The following is an 8,695-nucleotide window of genomic DNA, read 5'->3' on the forward strand; positions in this document are numbered from 1 at the left end:
CTTGATATAGGTGAGGGTGTGCATGAATATGAAAAGGTGAATGTATGTGTGCAGAGAGATCACAGCCTCTCCGCTGCATGACTGGTAGATAGATGGTCTAATTGTGGAGTTTTTTTCCTCTTAATCTGTTGCACCTCCTTTCTGCCACATGGCTAAGAGGCAGTTATAAAGACAGCAGGAAATCAAATGTGACATAATTACGAAAGAAATGGTTTCCCATGAAGTCATCTAATGTCTTTAAGCCTATAGATTGGAGAGGAAAATGTATCCTTACGGGAACTAAAATTAGCAGCTCATCCATCATCCACTCGTTGGAAGGAAACATTTGGTTGGTTCTGGGGTTAAGGTGGCTGAGCTGTTTTACTCATTTCAGCAGACAAGCCAGCATTCAATTAAGCTTTCGGTCAGCACTTAGTAACAAATATTTGAATAAATATCTCCTTTATCTTCCATAACAGATGGCATTTGTCTGTCCGCTCTGCTTGTGTTTGTGGTTTAGGCTTTGTGGCTCACCTGTGTCTCGGTACTGCTCAGCAGTCCATGCCTGTAGGAACAGGGCTGCCGGCTGCGCTGCGGAGGCGAGCGGTGTCCTGGGGTCAGGCCGTGCATGTGGATGCAGCTCACAGGAAGCCCAGCACAGCAGTCGGCAGTGGGTTAACAGCGTAACTGTGTCTGCACCACAGAGGCGAAGCAGAGAGCGCCTGGGGGAAAAATCACTTGCTGTTTGAATGTTCTACTTTTCGGAGAGCAGCTCTATGATAATGATAATGACATTGCTCAAGACAGCGAAGACCCTCGTTTTTCAAGTCTCTCTTACTTTACGTAATGCTGTTGTGTCACATTAATACATGCTTGTTAGAGATTCATTTAAAATACATGGGTGCTGATAAATTACTCGGAGTGCTGCTACTGTTACTATTGCATAATTAGAAAATACATGAAGGTTTAGAGACTCTAATGATGTGAATATGAAACATCCCTTCTTGCAGTCCACTGGGATTTCTCCGTCATTGCCTGCATATTGGCCTATTCTGTCTGGAGCTGAAAACTCATTAGACCTGACAGCTTTCAGATCATGCGCTGGAAACGCCGTTCTCTGTTAATTTATTACGGGCCAAATCCAGAGCAGAGCTGGTGTGCTGCTCTGTTGCCCAGACAAGACTACTCTGCTGAGTATGTCACTGCTGGAATGATGCCCCTTAGCCTGGAGGCTGACGTAATCCCTCCCTCCGGCCGGCTCCGATGCGTGCTGCCTCCTGCTGCCCAGGCAGACAGACAGACAGACAGACAGACGCGCTTGCAGGGCACAGGCATGCTGGTCCTCAGCCGTGCTGAGCCCCTGTTGTCCCCCCGCGCAGCCTTGAGTGCAGTTCTCAGGGTGAGCACTCGCTGGGCGCTGGCTCTGGCCATGAATCACAGAGGATTTACAAAGGCAGCTTGTCTCGTGGTAAAGACTTTCATTTTAATTTCCTGATCAGTATTGTAACGGGAAGGAATGGATGGCAGCAATAAAGCGAGGAGATGGATACAGACGTAGTGTGAAGTTCAGTGTTGTGCCAGGAAAGGACGTCTTAGAATCTTGATGTACATTCTGCTACTCAGACTGTTCCTGACATGTCAGCCGCATCCAGTTACAGCCAGAGTGACTCTGTGCTTGTCTGTTTGTATCAGCAGCGCTCGCTCCAGAAGAGATGTCTGTTGGAGCAGCTACAGCACATTACCTGCCTGCTGCCAAAACTCACGTTTTTCAACATGACCATGATACACAGGAAGAAAGCCTCAGAAGAAAACTCCTACAATATTGTATTATGTTTATAGGATAAAGTTCCTTTTGTAATCAGTCCCTATGTATGTCAGGTGGGGAAAAACTGTTGTGTTTTGAAGCCTGAAAGGGTTTTTGCAGGAGGTTTTTTTGCAGGGTGCTTCCCCCACTGCCTGTGTGTGCAGCCCTGCCACTGACCCTCCTTCCCCACCACGTCCTCTACGAGCTCCCTGCAGGGCTCCCATCCCTGCTCCGGACAGGGAGAAGTGCAGGGCTCTCTGCCAACGATGGCCCTGTCCTCACAGCCCCCGTACAGGGGTCGTCTGAATCTTGACATAGGGGATTCTAGAGAAAAGTGGACTGCCCTGGGCTGTGTGGGCCCGAGGCTTCAGCAATCTGGGCTTCATTTGTCCCAGCTGGGAAAAGAAAATGTCATTTCTAAAGCAGGAGTTGTATTGTCATTAATTCAAACAACAAACCAACATGACAGTCTCTCGCATCACAGACTTGACTGTGAAATGTTATTATTCACCAGTTCACCCTTTCTTTTACATTTATGTGTGCTATCAAAGATCTGTGTAGTCCTGCAGATTAGTTTGTATGCTCGTGCTTGAACCTTGCTCATCTGTGGCATCCCACAGCTTCATAAATCGTGAGTAGAGTTTGGTAGGTTTGGGGGTTGGCCTTGCTAAAAGAGAACTGCCCTGTGCATGCTTGTGGCATCTGACCTACTTTCTTCTGCTGAGAATATAATAAAAGCAAGAGGTTGGTGTGGTGATGGGATTGATTTTTCCTGTCCATATAGGTAAGTAAATTGCTGGCATCACAAGTTATCTGTGGCTAAAAGCTGTGACATTGATCTGTTAGACTTTGCCCTATGACCTTCAGTAAATGACATCTCTGCTTTCAGATCCGTGCTTTCGAAAGGGGACTAATGGTGTCCTCTGGCCTTCGTGAGACCTATTTTTCCTTCTCAGTAAAGAGCTTGGAAATCTTAGGCAGAGGAACCTTACTAATAATATTTATCATGTTCTTACTATTAATGTAGCATCATTAGGCCAGCCTCCATGTGCCCCAGAGCTGGCACTGGGCTGGGGGCTCTGAGCACTGCCCCTCGCTCCTCCCACAGGCTGCTGTGGCAGGGGTGACTCGACACCAGGTTTGCAGGAGAGCGGAAAGGCATCAAATCAAAGTCTTATCCCAAAGACCAAGGCAGTGGTAGCGACTCCCATTGCAGTTTGTCGTGTTGAAAGTCCAAGAAAGCAACTGCCCAAAACCGAAGGATCTCAAAGTGATCCCCAAGCCAGGCAACAGCAGTGGTACCAAGGCAGGCTTCTGGTGTTTTTTCACTCCTGTTTAGTAACTTGATTTTTAATGGTTCATAAGCTACTGGATTCATTAGCTACTGTAGAAGAGCTAATTGCACACGTGGAAGAAAAGCAATGAGTGATGATAATGAAGCTAAGGTTCACAATTAACTACCTAAGTTCATATCAGTGAGGCGTGCATCTGTATAAAGGCAGCCTGCATTATTCAAATTAAATACCTGCACTGTTTTTAGTACGGACCTTTGTGTTTTGTATCAGCAACATCTGTCTGACTTAGGGCTATAAATTTCCCTTGTTAAAGAGCTATAAAGTGGTCATAGGACTGGTGTAGCAGAGGAGTGTGTTAACTCTGCTGCTTTAGGTCCTTTATTGATGTCTCTGCCTACCTTTGTGTACCTGCCGTGGTCAGGATGCTCCGAGTGATTTGCACTTGTCTCACTCCCGTTTGCTGCACTTCCTTGTTGGATTTACTGCATTTCAATGTGCGCTGCCCTACGCCAAAGTAAAGTTTCCGTAGCCTGGACCCAGCCCTGAGAGCAGGCAGTTGTAAGTGGCTTCCTTCTGCGTCTTCTGCCTCTCCAGTATGCCCCTTCCATTCCTTACACCCAGCATGAGGCATTCTCCTGTTCTTCCTTATAGCCCACCTCCAGGATTACGGGGGGCACCTTACCTTTCTCTCCTCCTTCTCTGTTTTTTTAAGCTTTTTTATCACTCTCTTAGTTTTGAAGGCAACAGTAAAAAACGTAACATCAGTATAATCTAAACATTAAATCATACAGAGTAAAAAAGGGAGAATAGAGAAATTAATTTTAAAGGTACAGTTTATTTGTGTGGATTTGGCTCATGACTGGATGATCAACAATAATCACCTATAAGAGAGCATTTTGAGCTTGACTGCTGGGAAATAATTTTTGGTGGCTGTCCCATTTCGGACATTTTAATAAAATATCCCAACAGGGTGCATGAGGTGGGCATTTTGAAGAAGACCTGCAGGTTGTGGAGGAGGTGTTAGAGAGGACAAAATGTTCTAAAATGGACAAAGGCGTCCCTGTGGCATACTTCAACCAGAGAGGAAAAATGCTGTTTCTTTCCAATATAACAGCTTCACTGCTACTCAGCAGTGGGAGAGGTGATGCAGCGTCACTTTTAGCAGAAGCATGAGACAAATGTCTGCAGAGAGGGCGAGGTAATTTGGTCAACGGGAGAAGGCTTCAGTCACAGAGATGTTTTAGAGCTAAATCTAAGCACTGTCAAGGAATCCTCCGAGGTGTGCTGGGTTTTGCAATATATCTCGAGGCAATTTGGGATGTGCAAAAGTGAGACCAAGGCATCTGGTCACGCTCAGCTGGAGCCAAGCTTGTGGGTGCCTGGGTTTTGTTGCTGTTGAATGGATTGAAGAAATAAGCACAACTGGGAGGTGAACCTGCCTTCCTGCTGCCTGCGACACGCGCCCGGCCCCGTCCTGCTGTGCTTTGTGATGCTGTGGCTCACCGTGGCTTGCTTTGATTTTTCACTTCAGTACTGGAGCCAACCACACATCAAAACTAGGAGAATTAGAATGAAAGACAGCGTTGACATTGTGGACTGGTTTAATTGGCACCTTCTTTTAAAATGAACACATTGCTACCCAGAAGCAACGTCTGTTTAGGGACTGGTTAGTAATGGGCCAAACGAAGTGGCTCCTCAGCATGGAAAGGGCGCTGCCTGCACCCTGGCACTGAGGTGTGCGTGGCTCATACTTCTACATAAACATCTCCAAATAAAGAGGAAAAGCCAGCACTATTGACAGAGCAAAGGCCAGCTCTATTTATATCTGCAGTGAGCTTGTGATAATGAAAAGACGCTTTAATGTGTCCCAAGGCCTAGATGAAACACTGAAAATGTTGCTTTTAAGAAAAATATGATAATAATATCCCCTTGAAATCCCAAGGAAATGTGTGTGACGGACTTCTTGAGAGCAATATCAAAGAAATGAAATAGGAGTTGCAGAGCATAGGGAGTTACTGCAGTTACAGGCTTTGAAATGGTTTAAATCTTTGCTTTTAAGCTTTTTTCCTAAATATCTCTTTAAAAGTAACACTTTAATGAGAGAGAAAATGTTTTACTGCCGCTGAACTCTAGCAGCAGTGCAGATCTGTCAGACCTTACCTTATTTTGGAGTGTATATCTTCCCTCTATGGTTGCTTCTGCTGTCTGTCCCGTCTCGCGGGTGTCAGACTCCTGGGGGGCACGCAGGCGCTGGCGAGGGCCGGGGGGTGGCGTGAACGTCTGCAGAGGAGCACAGATGGGTGAAAAATGTTCTTTCAGCACAGGATTTGCGGCTTTATAGTTAGAAAGGAAAGACATTTTCATTTAGTGAAAGTCTTTTAGGGGCTCCTGGGTTTTTTTGAGGCAGTTGTAAAAATTGGGAAAAGGAAAACATTTACTCGGAATACCATCTTTCATTTCATCTTCGCGTGACTTTGACCAGCTTTAATTAACTGGTGGTTTCACATCATTGAGCAGGTGTAAAATATGGCTCCTGGTGCAGAAAAAACCCTCGAGCGCTTCTGAGCAGGTTTGCAGGTTTCTCAGCTCTGCTGGTGTCACTGTCCCTTTCTGTGAGAAGCCTCATCCTAAGTCACTGTTTTGGCCTCAAGAATTTAGGGGAACGGCTGCAAAGAGCAGCACCAGCTGAGCAGGATGCAGTGGCCAGAGCCCATCACCCCCTTGATCACCACTCCTGGGACATCCATGGGTGCTCACCCAGACTCCCCCATCCAGACTCTGGCTGCTCCAAAACCAACGCGTAACCAATGCATTTTATTTTAACCTTTCCTGGTCTATACTTGCTGTGTTCATTCTTAGCTTGCATTTTTGTCTAATTCTACTAGATCGGGCTGCTATAGTAATTTACTTAATTTGATAATAACAAGATATTATGAAAATCCCACTTGGCAGAAGAAGAGGTGGGCAATGATTATATAGAAATGTCCTAATTTTTATTAACCACATCATCCGAAAGAGTCAAATGAAGGGAGCAAACTGTAAAGTGTAGGCTTTTTGTTAAAGTTGGAAAGAGAACTGGTTCTGAGTCGTGGAATTTGTTTTTTTGAAGCATGAATGATGATATTCACCCCTTGCCCTTGGAGCAGGGAACGTGCTTTGTTTGGAGCATTTGCAGCCCTGAGCATGCTGTTGGCGCTCATCAGATAACTGTTGTTATTAACAATGCACAGATGTATTGGCAATTGCTTTCAGGTAGTCAGGCCAGCTGGAAAGAGTATGAAAGCACTTATTAAAGACAGGTATTCTGGTGTGAGCTAGAAGATGAAAAGGAAAAGAAATTTTAGTTTATCTGTGTAATTAAAGCACACTCTGCAGAGGAAAACAAGCAAAAGCATACGTAGTGCATGCACAGTTTTTGAAGGCTAACAGCTTTAGCTTGCTGACAGATACGAGGAGAAACAGTAAAGCTGTTTTTTTACCTTCCTTTTGTCCCTTAGATGCCCATTGGCAAATACAAATGGGCAGGTGCGTTTGTATTATTTATGTTGAAGAAAGATGAAGGTTGTAAGGACAAGTACATTGAAACTAGGACACGCCAGAGCTGCCATTGCTCGTGCAGCCTCTGCGTTGGCCATCCAGGCTGTTCCCGTTACCTTTCTGCATGAGGGAGCTGCAGAAGAAAAGCAGGCAGGTGGGCCCTGGGCACTGCCCTCTGCTCTGCCCGTGCTGCCTGCACTGCCGCTTGCGCAGGGGCACACGGCTGCGGCCGGGCTCTGCTGCGTGCAGGGCGTGAGGGTGGTGGCAGCTGCTGGGCCGGTGACAGCCACCACCTCCTGACACCTCTGGTAGCCCTGGGCGTCCCCATGGCCCTTCAAGCGGGTGTCTGGGAGCAGTGAGATGCAGCTCCCGGCAGGGAATGAGGTGTGGAAAATGCTCCCGGAAAAGTGGTAAACCCAGGTCAGTGTCCATGGAGAGGGCACCTCAGGTACTTGGTGACAGAGCATCTAGCAGTGTGTTTTAGCTCCTGGCCCGTGGGTGCCTGACTGAGACCCCAGTGAGACGTGTGTCCTAGGGCAGGAACCATGGTCTCGCCATCGGCTGGGGCTCAGAGCTGCCCCTGTCAAAACCCAGTGGCCTGAGGCTGGCAGAGGCAGCGAGGCGACGCCGGGCAGTGCTGGTGCACGACAGCAAGCACATGCACCCCACCAAAAACTGGGCTGCCACACTTCCCCCGTGGCTTAAAAGCCACTGCCCCCATCTCAGGTTGTTCAGTGCTTGCTGTTGCAAGGGGAAGCCAGGCAAATGCCCTGATTCCTTCTTTTACCTGTGTGAGGACCATTTCGGGCCCCATTTATATCCCCCCTTCCTCCCATCACTTCTTCACTCCTGCTGCTGGACAGACAAAGCCATACAGCCTGTTTTATCTGAGAAATTCTCCCAGTTGAAATCCCTCTTGCTTGTTTTTCTCACCCACCACCCAGCCAGCTCCTAATGAAGCTGTGCTGTATTGTTGTCTCTCTGATTTCCTATTGTCGATTGGGCTGATTTTAATTGGTTTGCATTTTCAGTTGTGTTTCAGCTCATCAGGAAGGATAATTAAAATGAAATCTTGCCCTCCGTGCTCCTCTCGATCAGTCGTAGCAACACTAGCAGAGCACGTTAATGTGAAGAATGGCGAAGGCAGGGCTTACTCCCTGTGAATGTTTGGAGCCTGGCTGTTAAGCATTACATTATTCAAAACACAGTAAATTGTCCCAGATGAGAAGGAAACATGTCTCGATCATCAAGCTGATGGAAATTAACAGTCTTCTGCCACAAGTTTCTTTAATTTGAACTACACTGAACTACTGCCTGTCTCATTCCCATTCTGTAATGGAAGCTGTGGACAGGAAACTGGCAAGGAGTAGGAGGCATAAATTCAAGATACCCGCAGCTTGGACTCAGAGCCTTATATAAATCCTTTGGATTTCTAGACTTTAGAAAAATACAGCTGGCATTGCTGCCTTCTGCCGACCAAGCAGGAAAGTTTAGCCGGTAGTCCAAGATACAAATGCTTAAGAGTCTGGAGGTGGCTTTAAGATCTGAGGGTGGTTTAAATGTTAGTGGTGGGGAAGAGAGAGAAGGGGAAGTAACACATCTCTCAGCATTTCCAGGTTTACAAAACCTGCATGCTGAGCTAGGGGCGGTTAGGATCGGCTCAATCTCAAAATGAGAACAGGGAAAATGAAGGTATGCATGACAAGCAAGCAGTTAACCAGCAAATTTTTCAGCTTATTGCTAATGTTTGTGTTTGCTATCTTTTAGGAAAATGTGAAACTGAATTTTGAAAGTCTGACAATGATTAGGAAAGGATTTCGTAATTGCTATTTATATCCTTCATGTGAGCATCACTATTAGAAGCCACTAGAGCTGTCCTGGTCTCCTGTACCTGCCATCGCCACTGTGAAAAGCAGGCTCCTGCCTTGCTTGGAATTTGTAATGAGCAAGTGTCAGTGTTTCCTAGCTGCGGGTTCACACAAAAACCAGTGCTGAGGATTTGTGCGAAGAGGAGAGGCTTCTTTTGCATCTGCTGGCCATGATGGATGAGCTAGGATTTAACAACCTCCCTCTGGTTCAG

General features: G+C 46.6%; 1 protein-coding gene across 1 annotated transcript in view; it reads left to right on the forward strand.

Annotated features, from left to right (window-relative positions):
• Window positions 1-8,695, forward strand: part of LOC104543288 (glutamate receptor 3) — a gene marked incomplete at its 5' end in the record, with an annotated part of 56,298 nt that overhangs the window by 26,611 nt on the left and 20,992 nt on the right. The window lies entirely within an intron of this gene.

This window comes from Mesitornis unicolor, unplaced genomic scaffold, assembly GCF_000695765.1.
Source record: "Mesitornis unicolor isolate BGI_N332 unplaced genomic scaffold, ASM69576v1 scaffold19597, whole genome shotgun sequence".
In the NCBI taxonomy this organism is placed as follows: Eukaryota; Metazoa; Chordata; class Aves; order Mesitornithiformes; family Mesitornithidae; genus Mesitornis; species Mesitornis unicolor.